This window comes from Phocoena sinus, chromosome 12 (assembly GCF_008692025.1).
Source record: "Phocoena sinus isolate mPhoSin1 chromosome 12, mPhoSin1.pri, whole genome shotgun sequence".
Classification (NCBI taxonomy): Eukaryota; Metazoa; Chordata; class Mammalia; order Artiodactyla; family Phocoenidae; genus Phocoena; species Phocoena sinus.
The window spans coordinates 23,678,660-23,699,232 of NC_045774.1; positions in this window are offsets into that span (position 1 = coordinate 23,678,660).

Below are 20,573 nucleotides of genomic sequence, written 5' to 3' on the forward strand. Positions count from 1 at the left end.
AAAAGAACTGAGGACAGTCTCAGAGACCTCTGGGACAACATGAAACGCACCAACATTCGAATTATAGGGGTTCCAGAAGAAGAAGAAAGAAAGAAAGGGACTGAGAAAATATTTGAAGAGATTATAGTTGAAAACTTCCCTAATATGGGAAAGGAAATAGTTAATCAAGTCCAGGAAGCACAGAGGGTCCCATACAGGATAAATACAAGGAGAAACACGCCAAGACACATATTAATCAAACTGTCAAAAATTAAATACAAAGAAAGCATATTAAAAGCAGCAAGGGAAAAACAACAAATAACACACAAGGGAATCCCCATAAGGTTAACAGCTGATCTCTCAGCAGAAACCCTACAAGCCAGAAGGGAGTGGCAGGACATACTGAAAGTGATGAAGGAGAATAGCCTGAAACCAAGACTACTCTACCCAGCAAGGATCTCATTCACATTTGATGGAGAAATTAAAACCTTTACAGACAAGCAAAAGCTGAGAGAGTTCAGCACCACCAAACCAGCTTTACAACAAATGCTAAAGGAACTTCTTTAGACACGAAACACAAGAGAAGGAAATGACCTATAGTAGCGAACCCAAAACAATATATAAAATGGAAATAGGAACATACATATCGATAATTACCTTAAATGTAAATGGACTAAATGCTCCCACCAAAAGACACAGATTGGCTGAATGGATACAAAAACAAGACCCTTATATATGCTGTCTACAAGAGACCCACTTCAGAACTAGAGACACATACAGACTGAAAGTAAGGGGATGGAAAAAGATATTCCATGCAAATGGAAACCAAAAGAAAGCTGGAGTAGCAATTCTCATATCAGACAAAATAGACTTTAAAATAAGGACTATTAAAAGGGACAAAGAAGGACACTACATAATGATCAAGGGATCGATCCAAGAAGAAGATATAACAATTGTAAATATTTATGCACCCAACATAGGAGCACCTCAATACATAAGGCAAATACTAACAACCATAAAAGGGGAGATCAACAGTAACACATTCATAGTAGGGGACTTTAACACCCCACTCTCACCCATGGACAGATCATCCAAAATGAAAATAAATAAGGAAACACAAGCTTTAAATGATACATTAAACAAGATGGACTTAATTGATATTTATAGGACACTCCATCCAAAAACAACAGAATACACATTTTTCTCAAGTGCTCATGGAACATTCTCCAGGATAGATCATATCTTGGGTCACAAATCAAGCCTTGGTAAATTTAAGAAAACTGAAATTGTATCAAGTATCTTTTCCGACCACAACGCCATGAGACTAGATATCAATTACAGGAAAAGATCTGTAAAAAATACAAACACATGGAGGCTAAACAATACACTACTTAATAATGAAGTGATCACTGAAGAAATCAAAGAGGAAATAAAAAAATACCTAGAAACAAATGACAATGGAGACACAACGACCCAAAACCTATGGGATGCAGCAAAAGCAGTTCTAAGGGGGAAGTTTATAGCAATACAAGCCCACCTTAAGAAGCAGGAAACATCTCGAATAAACAACCTAACCTTGCACCTCAAGCAATTAGAGAAAGAAGAACAAAAAAACCCCAAAGCTAGCAGAAGGAAAGAAATCATAAAAATCAGATCAGAAATAAATGAAAAAGAAATGAAGGAAACAATAGCAAAGATCAATAAAACTAAAAGCTGGTTCTTTGAGAAGATAAACAAAATAGATAAACCACTAGCCAGACTCATCAAGAAAAAAAGGGAGAAGACTCAAATCAATAGAATTAGAAATGAAAAAGGAGAAGTAACAACTGACACTGCAGAAATAAAAAAAATCATGAGAGATTACTACAAGCAACTCTATGCCAATAAAATGGACAATCTGGAAGAAATGGACAAATTCTTAGAAATGCACAACCTGCCAAGACTGAATCAGGAAGAAATAGAAAATATGAACAGACCAATCACAAGCACTGAAATTGAAACTGTGATTAAAAACCTTCCAACAAACAAAAGCCCAGGACCAGATGGCTTCACAGGTGAATTCTATCAAACGTTTAGAGAAGAGCTAACACCTATCCTTCTCAAACTCTTCCAAAATATAGCAGAGGGAGGAACACTCCCAAATTCCTTCTACGAAGCCACCATCACCTTGATACCAAAACCAGACAAGGATGTCACAAAGAAAGAAAACTACAGGCCAATATCACTGATGAACATAGATGCAAAAATCCTCAACAAAATACTAGCAAACAGAATCCAACAGCACATTAAAAGGATCATACACCATGATCAAGTGGGGTTTATTCCAGGAATGCAAGGATTCTTCAATATACGCAAATCTATCAATGTGATAAACTATATTAACAAATTGAAGGAGAAAAACCATATGATCATCTCAATAGATGCAGAGAAAGCTTTCGACAAAATTCAACACCCATTTATGATAAAAACCCTCCAGAAAGTAGGCATAGAGGGAACTTTCCTAAGCATAATAAAAGCCATATATGACAAGCCCACAGCAAACATCATCCTCAATGGTGAAAAACTGAAAGCATTTCCACTAAGATCAGGAACAAGACAAGGTTGCCCACTCTCACCACTCTTATTCAACATAGTTTTGGAAGTTTTAGCCACAGCAATCAGAGAAGAAAAGGAAATAAAAGGAATCCAAATCGGAAAAGAAGAAGTAAAGCTGTCACTGTTTGCAGATGACATGATACTATACATAGAGAATCCTAAAGATGCTACCAGAAAACTACTAGAGCTAATCAATGAATTTGGTAAAGTAGCAGGATACAAAATTAATGCACAGAAATCTCTGGCATTCCTATATACTAATGATGAAAAATCTGAAAGTGAAATCAAGAAAACACTCCCATTTACCATTGCAACAAAAAGAATAAAATATCTAGGAATAAACCTACCTAAGGATACGAAAGACCTGTATGCAGAAAATTATAAGACACTGATGAAAGAAATTAAAGATGATACAAATAGATGGAGAGATATACCATGTTCTTGGATGGGAAGAATCAACATTGTGAAAATGACTCTACTACCCAAAGCAATCTACAGATTCAATGCAATCCCTATCAAACTACCACTGGCATTTTTCACAGAACTAGAACAAAAAATTTTGCAATTTGTATGGAAACACAAAAGACCCCGAATACCGAAAGCAATCTTTAGAACGAAAAAAGGAGCTGGAGGAATAAGGCTCCCTGACTTCAGACTATATTACAAAGCAACAGTAATCAAGACAGTATGGTACTGGCACAAAAACAGAAAGATAGATCAGTGGAACAGGATAGAAAGCCCAGAGATAAACCCACGCACATATGGACACCTTATCTTTGATAAAGGAGGCAGGAATGTACAGTGGAGAAAGGACAGCCTCTTCAATAAATGGTGCTGGGAAAACTGGACAGGTACATGTAAAAGTATGAGATTAGATCACTCCCTAACACCATACACAAAAATAAGCTCAAAATGGATTAAAGACCTAAATGTAAGGCCAGAAACTATCAAACTCTTAGAAGAAAACATAGGAAGAACACTCTATGACATAAATCACAGCAAGATCCTTTCTGACCCACCTCCTAGAGTAATGGAAATAAAAACAAAAATAAACAAATGGGACCTAATGAAACTTCAAAGCTTTTGCACAGCAAAGGAGACCATAACCAAGACCAAAAGACAACCCTCAGAATGGGAGAAAACATTTGCAAATGAAGCAACTGACAAAGGATTAATCTCCAAAATTTACAAGCAGCTCATGCAGCTCAATAACAAAAAAACAAACAACCCCATCCAAAAATGGGCAGAAGACCTAAATAGACATTTCTCCAAAGAAGATATACAGAATGCCAACAAACACATGAAAGAATGCTCAACATCATTAATCATTAGAGAAATGCAAATCAAAACTACAATGAGATATCATCTCACACCAGTCAGAATGGCCATCATCAAAAAATCAAGAAACAATAAATGCTGGAGAGGGTGTGGAGAAAAGGGGACACTCTTGCACTGCTGGTGGGAATGTGAATTGGTTCAGCCACTGTGGAGAACAGTATGGAGGTTCCTTAAAAAACTACAAATAGAATTACCATATGACCCAGCAATCCCACTACTTGGCATATACCCTGAGAAAACCAAAATTCAAAGAGAGTCATGTACCAAAATGTTCATTGCAGCTCTATTTACAATAGCCAGGACATGGAAACAACCTAAGCGCCCATCATCGGATGAATGGATAAAGAAGATGTGGCACATATACACAATGGAATATTACTCAGCCTTAAAAAGAAATGAAATTGAGCTATTTGTAATGAGATGGATAGACCTAGAATCTGTCATACAGAGTGAAGTAAGTCAGAAAGAAAAAGACAAATACCGTATGCTAACACATATATATGGAATTTAAGGGAAAAAAATGTCATGAAGAACCTAGGGGTAAGATAGGAATAAAGACGCAGACCTACTGGAGAACGGACTTAAGGATATGGGGAGGGGGAAGGGTGAGTTTTGACAGGGCGAGAGAGAGTCATGGACATATACACACTAACAAACGTAGTAAGGTAGATAGCTGGGGGGAAGCAGCCGCAAGGCACAGGGATATTAGCTCGGTGCTTTGTGACAGCCTGGAAGGGTGGGATGGGGAGAGTGGGAGGGAGGGAGACGCAAGAGGGAAGACATATGGGAACATATGTATATGTATAGCTGATTCACTTTGTTGTAAAGCAGAAACTAACACACCATTGTAAAGCAATTATACCCCAATAAAGATGTTTTAAAAAAAAAAAAAAACTGTATGCATGATTATTCTTGGAAAGAATCCCAATTTGAAGACACTATTCAATGATATCTTGGGGAGAGGTGGAAGGGGGAAATGATCTTAACTTCTTCTATTAAAAGAGAAATGAGGAGAGATATACCATGTTCTTGGATGGGAAGAATCAACATTGTGAAAATGACTCTACTACCCAAAGCAATCTACAGATTCAATGCAATCCCTATCAAACTACCACTGGCATTTTTCACAGAACTAGAACAAAAAATTTCGCAATTTGTATGGAAACACAAAAGACCCCGAATAGCCAAAGCAATCTTTAGAACGAAAAAAGGAGCTGGAGGAATAAGGCTCCCTGACTTCAGACTATATTACAAAGCAACAGTAATCAAGACAGTATGGTACTGGCACAAAAACAGAAAGATAGATCAGTGGAACAGGATAGAAAGCCCAGAGATAAACCCACGCACATATGGACACCTTATCTTTGATAAAGGAGGCAGGAATGTACAGTGGAGAAAGGACAGCCTCTTCAATAAATGGTGCTGGGAAAACTGGACAGGTACATGTAAAAGTATGAGATTAGATCACTCCCTAACACCATACACAAAAATAAGCTCAAAATGGATTAAAGACCTAAATGTAAGGCCAGAAACTATCAAACTCTTAGAAGAAAACATAGGAAGAACACTCTATGACATAAATCACAGCAAGATCCTTTCTGACCCACCTCCTAGAGTAATGGAAATAAAAACAAAAATAAACAAATGGGACCTAATGAAACTTCAAAGCTTTTGCACAGCAAAGGAGACCATAACCAAGACCAAAAGACAACCCTCAGAATGGGAGAAAACATTTGCAAATGAAGCAACTGACAAAGGATTAATCTCCAAAATTTACAAGCAGCTCATGCAGCTCAATAACAAAAAAACAAACAACCCCATCCAAAAATGGGCAGAAGACCTAAATAGACATTTCTCCAAAGAAGATATACAGAATGCCAACAAACACATGAAAGAATGCTCAACATCATTAATCATTAGAGAAATGCAAATCAAAACTACAATGAGATATCATCTCACACCAGTCAGAATGGCCATCATCAAAAAATCAAGAAACAATAAATGCTGGAGAGGGTGTGGAGAAAAGGGGACACTCTTGCACTGCTGGTGGGAATGTGAATTGGTTCAGCCACTGTGGAGAACAGTATGGAGGTTCCTTAAAAAACTACAAATAGAATTACCATATGACCCAGCAATCCCACTACTTGGCATATACCCTGAGAAAACCAAAATTCAAAGAGAGTCATGTACCAAAATGTTCATTGCAGCTCTATTTACAATAGCCAGGACATGGAAACAACCTAAGCGCCCATCATCGGATGAATGGATAAAGAAGATGTGGCACATATACACAATGGAATATTACTCAGCCTTAAAAAGAAATGAAATTGAGCTATTTGTAATGAGATGGATAGACCTAGAATCTGTCATACAGAGTGAAGTAAGTCAGAAAGAAAAAGACAAATACCGTATGCTAACACATATATATGGAATTTAAGGGAAAAAAATGTCATGAAGAACCTAGGGGTAAGATAGGAATAAAGACGCAGACCTACTGGAGAACGGACTTAAGGATATGGGGAGGGGGAAGGGTGAGTTTTGACAGGGCGAGAGAGAGTCATGGACATATACACACTAACAAACGTAGTAAGGTAGATAGCTGGGGGGAAGCAGCCGCAAGGCACAGGGATATTAGCTCGGTGCTTTGTGACAGCCTGGAAGGGTGGGATGGGGAGAGTGGGAGGGAGGGAGACGCAAGAGGGAAGACATATGGGAACATATGTATATGTATAGCTGATTCACTTTGTTGTAAAGCAGAAACTAACACACCATTGTAAAGCAATTATACCCCAATAAAGATGTTTAAAAAAAAAGAGAAATGAGCACTCAACACTTCCAGTCAAGCTCTAATCAAGGCTTTATATAAACATTAGAAAGGCAAAAGTTGGGAAACCAACTAGGAATCAACTGGGAGGAAGGCAGAGTTGTTCACTGGATCATTTCTTCGCTCCAGGGTGGCCTGATGCTTTGCTTTGGTTTCTTGATGAAAGTTTGTTATGCCTATGGTCCCAGCATCCTGCCCAGTTTTCCTGCCTTCCTTCCTTCCTTCCTTCCTTCCTTCCTTCTTTCCTTCCTTCCTACCTTCCTTCCTTCCTTCTTTTCTCTTTCTTTCTTTCTCTCTTTTTCTCTCCTTCTCCTCCTCCTCCTCCCCCATCCTCCTCCTCCTTCTTCCTCTTCTCCTTCTTCTTCTTCTCCTTCTTCTTCTTCTTCTTCTTCTTCTTCTTCTTCTTCTTCTTCTTCTTCTTCTTCTTCTTCTTCTTCTTCTTCTTCTTCTTCTTCTTCTTCTTCTTCTTCTTCCTCCTCTTCTTCTTCTTCTTCTTCTCCTTCTTCTTCTTCTTCCTCCTCTTCTGTCCCCTTCCCCTTCTGCTTCCCCTACTCCTCTTTCCTCCTCCTCCTTTTTATTTTGTTGTAGATAAAACAGTCCAAATCTAGATGATAAATTTTATAATCACTCTACTGCTACCCTAACTCCCTCTAACTCATATGACTGTTTCAGAAAATGTAGGTAAAGGTCAAACAAAATTTATGTGGAAATGCCCAGAGTCACATAGTTCTAATGTAAGGGGAGGGTGTTCTCACCACTAATATCAAACACCCAGAGGCTGAAGTGGTCTGTTTTTTATGTCCAAGTCTAAATAATGAGATATAAAATAACTAACCTGGGACTATTTTTCAATGAGGAAAAACATGGGGAAATTTCATAAAACTGGATGTTGAATTTGCAACATTAAAGCTGATGATTAGCTTCATAGAAAGATGAGCTGTGTATTGAATTCTTACATTGTTGCTTCTTGAGGGCATAAGATAGAGTGAAAATGTCTGAGCAATTTATGTCTCAGTTTAACACAGAGTATATGAGTTCGTTACACTTATTTTCATTCAATATTCGTGCTACAATCATTTATTAATTGTTTACAGTTGCTCTGATGCCTGTCTTCAAGGAGTTCTAAGTTAAGTAAGACTATCAGACAAGCAAAGAAAGAAATGCAGTGTAAGATGGTAGGTGCTGCCAAGTGGGAAAACTAAAGGAAAATTCTGGCCATGTCAAAATATTTTAGGAAAAATGTTTGATCATTTTTGACTTTAGAGCAGTAAATAAAGGTCTATACTTTTGGTTCATGAATGGAACTTTCTTAAATCTAATAAAGGGAAGACATGAGTCCCCATTCTCCTCCCCCCAAAATTTGAATCTTAAAGCTAAATGTAATTGGCATCTACTTTTGATCTTTTATAAACTATTTGTGGAGAAAAGTTTTGCTTCTTGATGTAAAGCCATGGGCAACTGCAATTCAACTGCTCTCCCTGTTGCCTGAATTCTTTTAATAAGGCATTGTGTGAAATTCCAACCTCATTAAATCTGCTGTTTAGCTGTGCTCTGTACAGCCACTGCAAATCTGCTCTGGGTCAACCCTCCTGCTTGTGAAACCATTTAAGGCAAACAAGATGCCTGAACCGTGAGGTGTAACATAATACCAAAGTCAGACAGCCACATTCTTTACTACTTAAGTAAATTCTACATTCTTTGCTGATCAAACTAAATTCTTTTTCCATTTTTATTTGGTAGAATCATTCAAACATAATGTTGCTTCCTTCAAATAATAAACAGCATTAAAGGACCATACAGTAAAAGAACAAAGAAACTTACTTCAGTTCACTATAGCCTACAAAGTGGTAAAAATCAGAGTTTAGATTTCCCCTGGTCAAGTGCACCACTTTAATTCTGGAAGAGAAAATTCCTGATGACACTGTTTGGACAAATTAAGCACAATATTTCCAATTCTGCCTTACAATTTCATAGCGGAAGAATCACCCCAGAATAATTTTATAATTTTATTCTGCTCTGAAGCATGAAGAGTCTCTGTGTGTGTATGTGTGTGTGTGTTGAGCCTTGCATATATGAATGTATGTTAGATAGGTAAATGGAAAATAATGTCTACTAGAATTGAGACAGTATTCTTATTTCACATTATTCGACATTTCTTAAATGGCAGCAATCATTGTTTTTCTGCCTACCTTCGTGACACTCTAAATTCAATCAGTGACCTAGATGGAAAAGATTTTATAGCCCATTACCCAAGCCTTCAGTCATGCCACTTGTGTTGTGACCGAACTAGTTTTTAACTCCAAAAATAGACTCTGTTACTGAAGGTATGAGATTTTCCAAACAGAGACAAGAGTATGGTCATTTTGTATCTGACCTGCAGATTTTTCACAGTTATTTATAACTTTATTTATTCATAATGCTTCAAATATGTACACATTTCAAGTTTAAAGTTATATATCTGAACTATGTTACTAGGATGTATTTATAAACCACATGAAAGCAAATCAAGATTTCTCAGAAAATACATTTTTAAATACCTTAAATTACATAGTTTTTTATTTTAGTATTAGATTTTTTTTAATTTTTATTTATTTTTTTATACAGCAGATTCTTACTAGTCATTAATTTTATACACATCAGTGTATACATGTCAATCCCAATTGCCAAATTCATCACACCACCATCCCCACCCCCATCCCCGCAGCTTTCCCCTCTTGGTGTCCATATGTTTGTTCTCTACATCTGTGTCTCAACTTCTGCCCTGCAAACCAGTTCATCTATACCATTTTTCTAGGTTCCACATACATGCGTTAATATACGATATTTGTTTTTCTCTTTCTGACTTACTTCACTCTGTATGACTGTCTCTAGATCCATCCACGTCTCAACAAATGACCCAATTTTGTTCATTTTTATGTCTGAGTAATATTCCATTGTATATATGTACCACATCTTCTTTATCCATTTGTCTGTCGATGGGCATTTAGGTTGCTTCCATGACCTGACTATTGTAAATAATGCTGCAATGAATATTGGGGTGCATGCGTCTTTTTGAATTATGGTTTTCTTTGGGTATATGCCCAGTAGTGGGATTGCTGAGTCATACGGTAACTCTATGTTTACATTTTTAAGGAACATCCATACTGTTCTCCATAGTGGCTGTATCAATTTACATTCCCACCAACAGTGCAAGAGGGCTCCCTTTTCTCCCCACCCTCTCCAGCATTTGTCATTTGTAGATTTTCTGATGATGCCCATTCTACCTGGTGTGAGGTGATACCTCATTGTAGTTTTGATTTGCATTTCTCTAATAGTTAGTGATGTTGAGCAGCTTTTCATGTGCTTCTTGGCCATCTGTATGTCTTTGGATAAATGTCTATTTAGGTCTTCTGCTCATTTTTGGATTGTGTTGTTTGTTTCTTTAATATTGAGCTGCATGAGCTGTTTATATATTTTGGAGATTAATCCTTTGTCCATTGATTCATTTGCAAATATTTTCTCCCATTCTGAGGGTTGTCTTTTTGTTTTGTTTATGGTTTCCTTTGCTGTGCAAAAGCTTTTAAGTTTCATTAGGTCCCATTTGTTTATTTTTGTTTTTATTTCCATTACTCTAAGAGGTGGATCAAAAAAGATCTTTCTGTGATTTGTGTCAAACAGTGTTCTTCATATGTTTCCTCTAAGAGTTTTATAGTGTCCAGTCTTACATTTAGGTCCCTAATCCATTTTGAGTTTATTTTTGTGTATGGTGTTAGGGAGTGTTCTAATTTCATTCTTTTACATGTAGCTGTCCAGTTTTCCCAGCACCACTTATTGAAGAGACTGTCCTTTCTCCATTGTATATCCTTGCCTCCTTTGTCATAGATTAGTTTACCATAGGTGAATGCATTTATCTCTGGGCTTTCTATCTTGTTCCATTGACCTATGCTTCTGTTTGTGTGCCAGTACCATATTGTCTTGATAACTGTAGCTTTGTAGTATAGTCTGAAGTCAGGGAGTCTGATTCCTCCAGCTCCATTTTTTTCTCTCAAGACTGCTTTGGCTATTAGGGGTCTTTTTTGTCTCCATACAAATTTTAAGATTTTTTGTTCTAGTTGCATAAAAAATGCCATTGGTAATTTGATAGGGATTGCATTGAATCTGTAGATTGCTTTGAGTAGTATAGACATTTTCAAAATATTGATTCTTCCAATCCAAGAACATGGTATATCTCTCCATCTGTTTGTATCAATTTTAATTTCTTTCATCATTGTCTTATAGTTTTCTGCATACAGGTCTTTTGTCTCCTCAGGTAGGTTTATTCCTAGGTATTTTATTCTTTCTGTTACAATGGTAAATGGGAGTGTTTCCTTAATTTCTCTTTCAGATTTTTAATCATTAGTGTATAGGAATGCAAGAGATTTCTCTGCATCAATTTTGTATCCTCCAACGTTACCAAATTCATTGATTAGCTCTAGTAGTTTTCTGGTGGCATTTTTAGGATTCTCTATGTATAATATCATGTTATCTGCAAAGAGTGATAGTTTTACTTCTTCTTTTCCAATTTGTATTCTTTTATTTCTTTTTATTCTCTGATTGCTGTGGCTAGGACTTCCAAAACTATGTTGGATAATAGTGGTGAGAGTGGAAATCCTTGTCTTGTTCCTGATTTTAGAGGAAATGCTTTCACTTTTTCACCATTAAGAATGATGTTTGCTGTGAGTTTGTCATATATGGCCTTTATTTTGTTGAGGTAGGTTCCCTCTATGCCCACATTCTGGAGAGTTTTTATCATAAATGGGTGTTGAATTTTGTCAAAAGCTTTTTCTTCGTCTATTGAGATGATCATATGGTTTTTATTCTTCAGTTTGTTAATATGGTGTATCACATTGATTTGCATATATTGAAGAATCCTTGCATCCCTGGGATAAATCTCACTTGATCATGGTGTATGATCCTTTTAATGTGTTGTTGGATTCTGTTTGCTAGTATTTTTGCATCTATATTCATCGGTGATATTGGTCTGTTTGTAGTATCTTTGTCTGGTTTTGGTATCAGGGTGATAGTGGCCTCATAGAATGAGTTTGGGAGTGTTCCTTCCTCCACAATTTTTTGGAAGAGTTTGAGAAGGATGGGTGTGAGCTCTTCTCTAAATGTTTGATAGAATTCACCTGTGAAACCATCTGGTCCTGGACTTTTGTTTGTTGGAAGATTTTTGATCATAGTTTCAATTTCATTACTTGTGATTGGTCTGTTCATATTTTCTATTTCTTCCTGGTTCAGTCTTGGAAGGTTATACCTTTCTAAGAATTTGTCCATTTCTTCCAGGTTGTCCATTTTATTGGCATAGAGTTGCTTGCGGTAGTCTCTTAGGATGCTTTGTATTTCTACCGTGTCTGTTGTAACTTCTCCTTTTTCTTTTCTAATTTTATTGAGCTGAGTCCTCTCCCTCTTTTTCTTGATGAGTCTGGCTTATGGTTTAGCAATTATGTTTATCTTCTCAAAGAACCAGTTTTTAGTTTTATAGATCTTTGCTATTGTTTTCTTTCTTTCTATTTCATTTATTTCTGCTCTGATCTTTATGATCTCTTTCCTTCTACTAACTTTGGGTTTTGTTTGTTCTTCTTTCTCTAATTGCTTTAGGTGTAAGGTTAGGTTGTTTATTTGAGATTTTTCTTGTTTCTTGAGGTAGGCTTATATAGCTATAAACTTCCCTCTTAGAACTGCTTTTGTTGCATCCCATAGGTTTTGGATCATCGTGTTTCCATTGTCTTTTGTCTCTAGGTATTTTTTGATTTCCTCTTTTATTTCTCAGTGATCTCTTGGTTATTTAGTAACGTATTGTTTATCCTCCATGTGTTCATGTTTTTTACGTTTTTTTGCCTGTAATTCATTTCTAATCTCATAGTGTTGTGGTCAGAAAAGATGCTTGATATGATTTCAATATTCTTAAATTTACTGAGGCTTGATTTGTGACCCAAGATGTGATCTATCATGGAGAATGTTCCGTGCACACTTGAGAAGAAAGTGTAATCTGCTGTTTTTGGATAGAATGTCCTATAAATATTAATTAAATCTATCTGGTCTATTGTCATTTAAAGATTCTGTTTCCTTATTTATTTTCGTTTTGGGTGATCTGTCCATTGGTGAAAGTGGGGTGTTAATGTCCCTTATTATGATTGTGTTTCTGTGGATTTCCCCTTATATGGCTATTAGCATTTCCCTTATGTATTGGGGTGCTCCTATGTTGGGTACATAAATATTTACAATTGTTATATCTTTTTCTTGGATTGATCCCTTGATCATTATGTAGTGTCCTTCCTTGTCTCTTCAAATAGTCTTTATTTTAAAATCTATTTTGTCTGATATGAGAATTGCTACTCCAGCTTTCCTTTGATTTCCATTTGCATGGAATATCTTTTTCCATTCCCTCACTTTCAGTCTGTATGTGTCCCTAGGTCTGAAGTGGGTCTCTTGTAGACAGCATATATATGGGTCTTGTTTTTGTATCCATTCAGCAAGCCTGTATCTTTTGGTTGGAGCATTAATCCATTCATGTTTAAGGTCATTATCGATATGTATGTTCCTATGACCATTTTCTTAATTGTTTTGGGTTTGTTTTTGTAGGTCCTTTTCTTCTCTTGTGTTTCCCACTTAGAGAAGTTCCTTTAACATTTGTTGTAGAACTGGTTTGATGGTGCTGAATTCTCTTAGCTTTTTCTTGTCTGTAAAGCTTTTGATTTCTCCATCGAATGTGAATAAGATCCTTGCTGGGTAGAGTAATCTTGGTAGTCGGTTCTTCCCTTTCGTCACTTTAAGTATATCATGCCACTCCCTTCTGGCTTGTAGAGTTTCTGCTGAGAAATCAGCTGTTACCCTTATGGGAGTCCCCTTGTATGTTATTTGTCATTTTTCCCTTGCTGCTTTCAATAATTTTTCTTTGTCTTTAATTTTTTCCAATTTGATTACTATGTGTCTCAGCATGTTTCTCCTTGGGCTTATCCTGTATGGGACTCACTACACTTCCTGGACTTGGGTGGCTATTTCCTTTCCCATGTTAGAGAAGTTTTCAACTATAATCTCTTGAAATATTTTCTTGGGTCCTTTCTCTCTCTCTTCTCCTTCTGGGACCCCTATAATGTGAATGTTGTTGCATTTAATGTTGTCCCAGAAGTCTCTTAGGCTGTTTTCATTTCTTTTCATTCTTTTTTCTTTATTCTGTTCCACAGCAGTGAATTCCATCATTCTGTCTTCCAGGTCACTTATCCATTCTTCTGCCTCATTTATTCTGCTACTGATTCCTTCTACTGTAGTTTTCATTTCAGTTATTGGTTTGTTCATCTCTGTGTGTTCTTTAATTCTTCTAGGTCTTTGTTAAACCTTTCTTGCATCTTCTAGATCTTTGCCTCCATTCTTTTTCTGAGGTCCTGGGTCATCTTCACTATCATTATTCTGACTTCTTTTTCTGGACGGTTGCCTATCTCCACTTCATTTAGTTGTTTCTCTGGGGTTTTATCTTTTTCCTTCATCTGGTACATATCCCTCTGCATTTTCGTCTTGTCCGTCTTTCTGTGAATGTGGTTTTTGTTCCACAGGCTGCAGGATTGTAGTTCTTCTTGCTTCTGCATACATAGATTTTTAAAAAGCTAATATTGACAATATTTGAGATGGCTTAGTGGAATAACTGGAACAACAGCTATGTATGTTTTTGCTTATTTATATTTTCACATAAAAGCTGTGGTAAATTAGAATGTGTCAAACGAAGAAAGGAGCAAATAAATTCAATATATCCATGCACACACCCATTTGAATGCATTATAAAATATGTCATTATAAAATATGTCATTTAATAAGACATTATAAAATATACAAGATATGTTAATTTGAAAAAACAGAAGAAACATGATTAGAAATTTAATAAAAATTGAAAGGTTACTTAATTTTATCTAGATTCAAAATGTGAATTTGGTTTTCTGAGTGATGAAGATATCTTCACACAACTTAGAATGCATGAACTGAGATAGATATTAATGAACTTCAGATAATCGTAGAAGTACAAATAACACCCTTATGAATAGATATCAATTACTGAGAAGATATTTGCAAAATGTTATATTTTGTTTCATGTTGAATGAGGTCTACATAGCATTGTTTTAATTATATGATGAATTTTTCTTCCTTCAAATTATACCTTTGCATTAAGAAGTTTCAAGGAATTGCATTGTCTTTCTTTATCATTTCATGAAAATATGAACACTAGCCAGCCAATGTCTTATTTAAAAAACCAAGTAGAAAAGATTTGGACTTTTTAAATTATTTTGTCTTACCATTAAAACCAGATAGACTAATCATACAGGCAGAAACAATATTCAACAAACATTGATTTAGTGTCTATTCCATCTGTACCACTATTCCAGGTACTAGAGTTAATAGATCATTAACTCTGTCATTGTCTGCCAGTAGCTCATGATCCAGTTTGGGGTTTTTATAAACAAACCAGTAATCATTATTCAAATGAGTAAATGCAAAACAGATTTCTACTGGGTATAATGGTTGTAAATAAAATAAAGGGATCAACTTTGTGCAGCAGAAACAAAAAATGACCTAAAAAAGAGGTTCCCGAGAAAATAAAATTCTAAACACTTCAGAAAAGGCCATATAGAAATGTCAACACTGGTATTTTAGCATAAGTAGGAATGAGAGTTAGATAATTATTTTATTCCATTTTTTTCCAGTTCAAACCCGTAAATATCAACTATCAACTTCATAATACCTAAGGTGACAAGATTCAAAGATACAATTCTAACTTCTAGATACAATTCTAACATCTTTAAAGTAAATCACAGATTGTAGGCACCTTCATAAAATTTGTAAAACATGTATTGATAATAGCTTTGGTTTACTTCCAGAAGTTATGATATCTCAGAAAAAAAGTGGATAGATAACAGATTGATAGATCAATGGATCGATCAATAGATATATACATGCATGAAACATGGATAGGTAGTTTACATTGCAGCTCTGAGTTCATAAGTTTTAAGCAGCCTCTAGGGGTTAAGGTAAAAGCCATGGTGACCACATTCTATAAACAAAGAGAGCTAATAAAGGGTTGGCTTTAGCATGAAGGTTCTCCTGTCATTGAGTAATTTTCCTATGCCATATACTTAGCCGTTGTTATGATCTAATTATGCATAATTATTTTGGAATAGAATCATTACAACTATGCTTATTACAAGCTCAGCAACCATTTAAATATTTGGAAAAGACATACATGGGGCAAAGCAGGAACATGGAGTCTGCATCCAATTTGATATCCACAGAGAAAAATCAGAATGGAAACATCTTTTGAAAACAATATTTTACCCTAGGTTGAACCAAGATTGATACAAACACTGCATTTTTCAGATATTTAAAGAAAAACAGTTAGTTGATTTTAAAGGCATGATGCCCAGAAATTATAAGAGCTAATACAACACAGAGAATCATTCAAGAGAGAGTCACAGTTTTATTGGATCCTTAGCTCTATCAAATATACCTCAAGAAATGGAAGGGACAAAGAGCCTCCCCCACATGGGTCTGGAGGACTATCTGGCAACTCAGCAGTGAAAGAATCCTATTATGAGAGTTTGCAACACATTTGAAAAGTAAGCATATATTGAAGATTGCCTATTCTAGTATCTTTGTTTCTAGTATACTTTGTTATACTATGATAGCGTAACTAGGTCAATATGTAGGTAAAAAAGCTGAATAGAAGGGGAAAACTATTCAACGACTACAGCATATGAACTTTAATCCCACTCAGCCATTTAACAAGTGAGGGCAGTTGAACATTAGTGGGACATCTCATTAAATGCCATAAGTTTAGTTTGCCCATCACTAAAGATTGATGAGTGAATGAATGAACGATGCTTTCATTATTTATTTTATTTTACAGATAAGACCCTCATATACAAGTGTCTAACCTGTCATCAAATATATTAATTTCTATCAATGCAAGGCCATTGGCACTTGTAAAATGATATGTTTTATTCTGTATTGTGCTTGTTAATTTCATTTATTTTGTTTCCATTTCTGATTTAATTTTGGCAATTGTAATGAATGGTAGAGGTTAATGTTAACAGCTGAAGATTGTGGGCTAAGACTTAAGACACCGTAATGTTTGAGAAATCTACACATTTGATTCCCTTGACTCATGAATGTATATTAAAATGTTATAAAAGAAAAATAAATGTGTTATAATTAAGAGTGCAACTGAACACTAGGATAATTTTCCACATCATTAGATTCAAACAAGTTTTTGCACAGACTCCACAACTTAGTAGTTTAAAAAAAAAATTGGCAGAGGGAAACAATATTTTCTGTCTCTATATTTCTTTCAGGTGTACCTGGAATTTGGGTTTCTTTTAACGTTGTAGTCAACTCTGGGATAACCCAAATACATATTTCTGGAAATATAATGCTCAATTATTTCTCCAACATTCCTTATATTGTAGGATATTCCATTTTTTGTATCATAGATTACCTCTCTTAAATATTATATAACCTTGCTTGTCAATGTATTTCTTATATAATAGTTCACTAAAGAGATATTGCAGATGAGTACTAATCAGTGAAAATTCTAGAAACTAAATTAGTTTCTTTGGAAATTAAATTAATTAATTAAACTAAATTAGCTTATTTGGAAAGTTTTAGCCAACAAAATTATATTTTCTATTTCTATTGAGTTTACCGTCAACTAGAAACTGGTAGGCTTTCTCAGAAACTCACTGATCAGTCATATTCAGAGAAACTGATAAGTTTCAATAAAGATAACCTCAAGAAACTATAGAATTTTATAATAGATATTTTCTTTTAAAAATAATAAAGTTGTCCTCATCTGATCCTATCCAACTCAACCGTACTTCAGTAACAGCATGCTTTTACAGGATGGTTCCCTTAGTGGTAGTGATTCCATTTGTCCATGGAATAGAATGGAGTTAACTCATTTTGTAGGCAACACAAACAAAGCAATAAAACTGCTTTTTATTTAATGCTATTGATAAACTTCAACAGAGCTATTGTTTGAAAAACTTAATCCAATACCTTCTGATACTCATTTTCTACGGTAAAGCTTGCAAATATATGCCTGTGTACCAAATGACTTTCAAAAGAAATATGTGTAAATTTGAGTCAACAGAGTAAGATGGATTATATTACAAATTGACCAACAGCTTTACAATAAAAACAACTGAATGAAAACACAAGTCACAAAGAATAAAACACTTACATTAAAATTATATCAAAAAAATTAAAGTTCAACCCAACTTTGGATAGTCTTTTGTAAATTTAATTATCATCTGATAGGAATGATATACAAATGGATTAAAAAAGATTTTGCTTTCCTTTTTAACAAAGAGAGGAAAGTGCATTAAAGTATTTGAAATATTTCTTAAATTTTGAAATTTGTTACTGTTCAAATTGAGTCAAAAAGAACGTGCACTGTATTTGACATACTGTAAAAATGTTTCCCACCCCCAATTTCTTTTAAGTGGAAACAATTGGATCAATGTCTACATCTTCAAATGACATTAATGCTTGTTGTTATGGGTGGAATTGTGTCCATGCAAAAGGATACATTGAAGTCCTAACCCCCCAGTACCACAAATTGTGACCTTATTTGGAAATCGGGTCTTTACAGACAGAGCTAATCAACTTAAAATAAGGATAATATAGTGGACCCTAATCCAATGTAACTGGCGTCCTTATAAAAAGGGGAATTTTTTAAATAAAATAAGTAAGTCATGGGGTTATTATGTACAAATTCTGTAACTATGTATGGTGAAAGATGTTAACGAGACTTTTTGTGGTGATCATTTCAAAATATGTACAAATATCAAATCATTATGTTGTACACCTGAAACTAATATAATGTTGTATGTCAATTATACCTCAATTTTTTTAAAAAAAGAGTGGAGAAATTTGGATATAGAGACAGACATACACAGACAGCAGCCAAGTGAAGACACACAGGGAGAAGGCCCTGTGAAGACAGAGGGACAGCTGTAAACCAAGTAATGCTAAGGATTGCCCATGACCGCTAGACACTAAGAAGAGTGAAGAACAGAGGGACAGCTGTAAACCAAGGAATGCTAAGGATTGCCCATGACCACCAGAAACTAGGAAGAGGCAAGGACAGTTCTACCCAGAGGAAGCATGACTCTGCCCTATGGATACCAGAACTTCTAGCCTCTAGAACTGTGAGATAGTAAATTTCTATCATTTTAAGCCAACTAGTTTGTGGTACTTTGTTTCAGAAGTCCTAGAAAACCAATACACCTATATTATAAAATAACATTTAGCAATGAGTGAAGTTATAGTATGCCTTCCATCTCTAAAATTGAATCATACAATACTACAATTAATTCTATCAGCAACAGAAATGAAAATTAACCACTGGACAAAATATATTGATAATTAATTGTAGCGTATGGTGTAAAAAAATAGATTGTCCAAAACATAATCTTTTGTCCTAGGAGAGTACTAATAAATATTGGTCGTTTGGGAGCATTTTTAATAAAAACGAATATTATCCAGTCAGTAATACAAATCCACGTGACATTAAACTTACTCATTTTATTTATTTTATTTGGTAGAGTAAATATCATTTTACTGCAAATTGGAAGCTGAATGAAAATTAACCAGTACTTTTTTGGAGATGAAACCACAATATTATGTTTAAATAGGACTTGTGGTGCAATGGTTTATATAATTCATAACCAATATTTTTTGGAATTAAAGATTCTTAATGTATGCTGTGCTAAAAGGGTCTACAGATCATTACCAAAAGAATAGAAAGGCCCCTTTTAAGAGTTCTTTGATGAAGATAATATCAGACTCCCTGTTTTTTGGAGAAAATTGTTTGCTTGCATATAATACTTCCCAACTAACTTGCACTCTTTAGGATGACCCCAAGGCTATGATAAAAGCTGCATATTTCAAAGTTTTCAGAGATATTGGCCCCTTTTAATCTTTCATCTTAAAATAGAGCCATTTCAACCTTAGAACTCTATGGTTTATTATTCTCACTCATATTTACCAGCAGTCAATGGCACCTGAGCTTTGTAACAAAGTTCATCACAACCATGGCAGGGAATATAAGAGGAGATGGGAGAGGCATTGTGGAATCAGTCGTATCCATTCCAGCTTGTCAGTCACACACAAACTCCTGTACACATGATCACAATGACAATAAGAAGAGATTCATATTAATTTAAGGTTCATTGTTCATTTCTCACTGAGATCATTTTAGCACTGAAGCAAAATTTATTATCTAATTCTTGCTCATTTCAATATAGCATCCACTTGCACACACAAATATATGTCAAGTGCTTTTATCCTTCTTTAAAGTTGTTTCCATAATAGCAAAAAGATAATTCTCTAGCTATACCATACAAAAAATAATAGTTAACATTTACTTAAACTTTATTATGTGTCAGGCACAGTTCTAAGCTCTTCACATGTATTAAATCAGTTAATCTTCATAATAACTCTGAGGGCATACCAAATACAGAGCAGGAAATAAACAGCCATCTCATCTCTCATTGGTGTGCTTCTTTATATCTAAGCATATTTCATATTCATGTGCTGATCAAGCAATTCAGACAAAAAACAGACACATAGAAAATGTGTAATTCCTTATCTGTGGGGAAATCTGCAGCTGGAGATATTTTCTACCGTTGTCAACGAAAAGCTGCATCAAGGTTGAAATGAAGTGAATGTCTCAATATGATCAAATGCTCTGTATTGCTTTCTACAAAAATGTTGAAGATGAACATGCAATGGGTTGGGTCCTGCATATCTGAATTTTGATACTGAGTCTCTC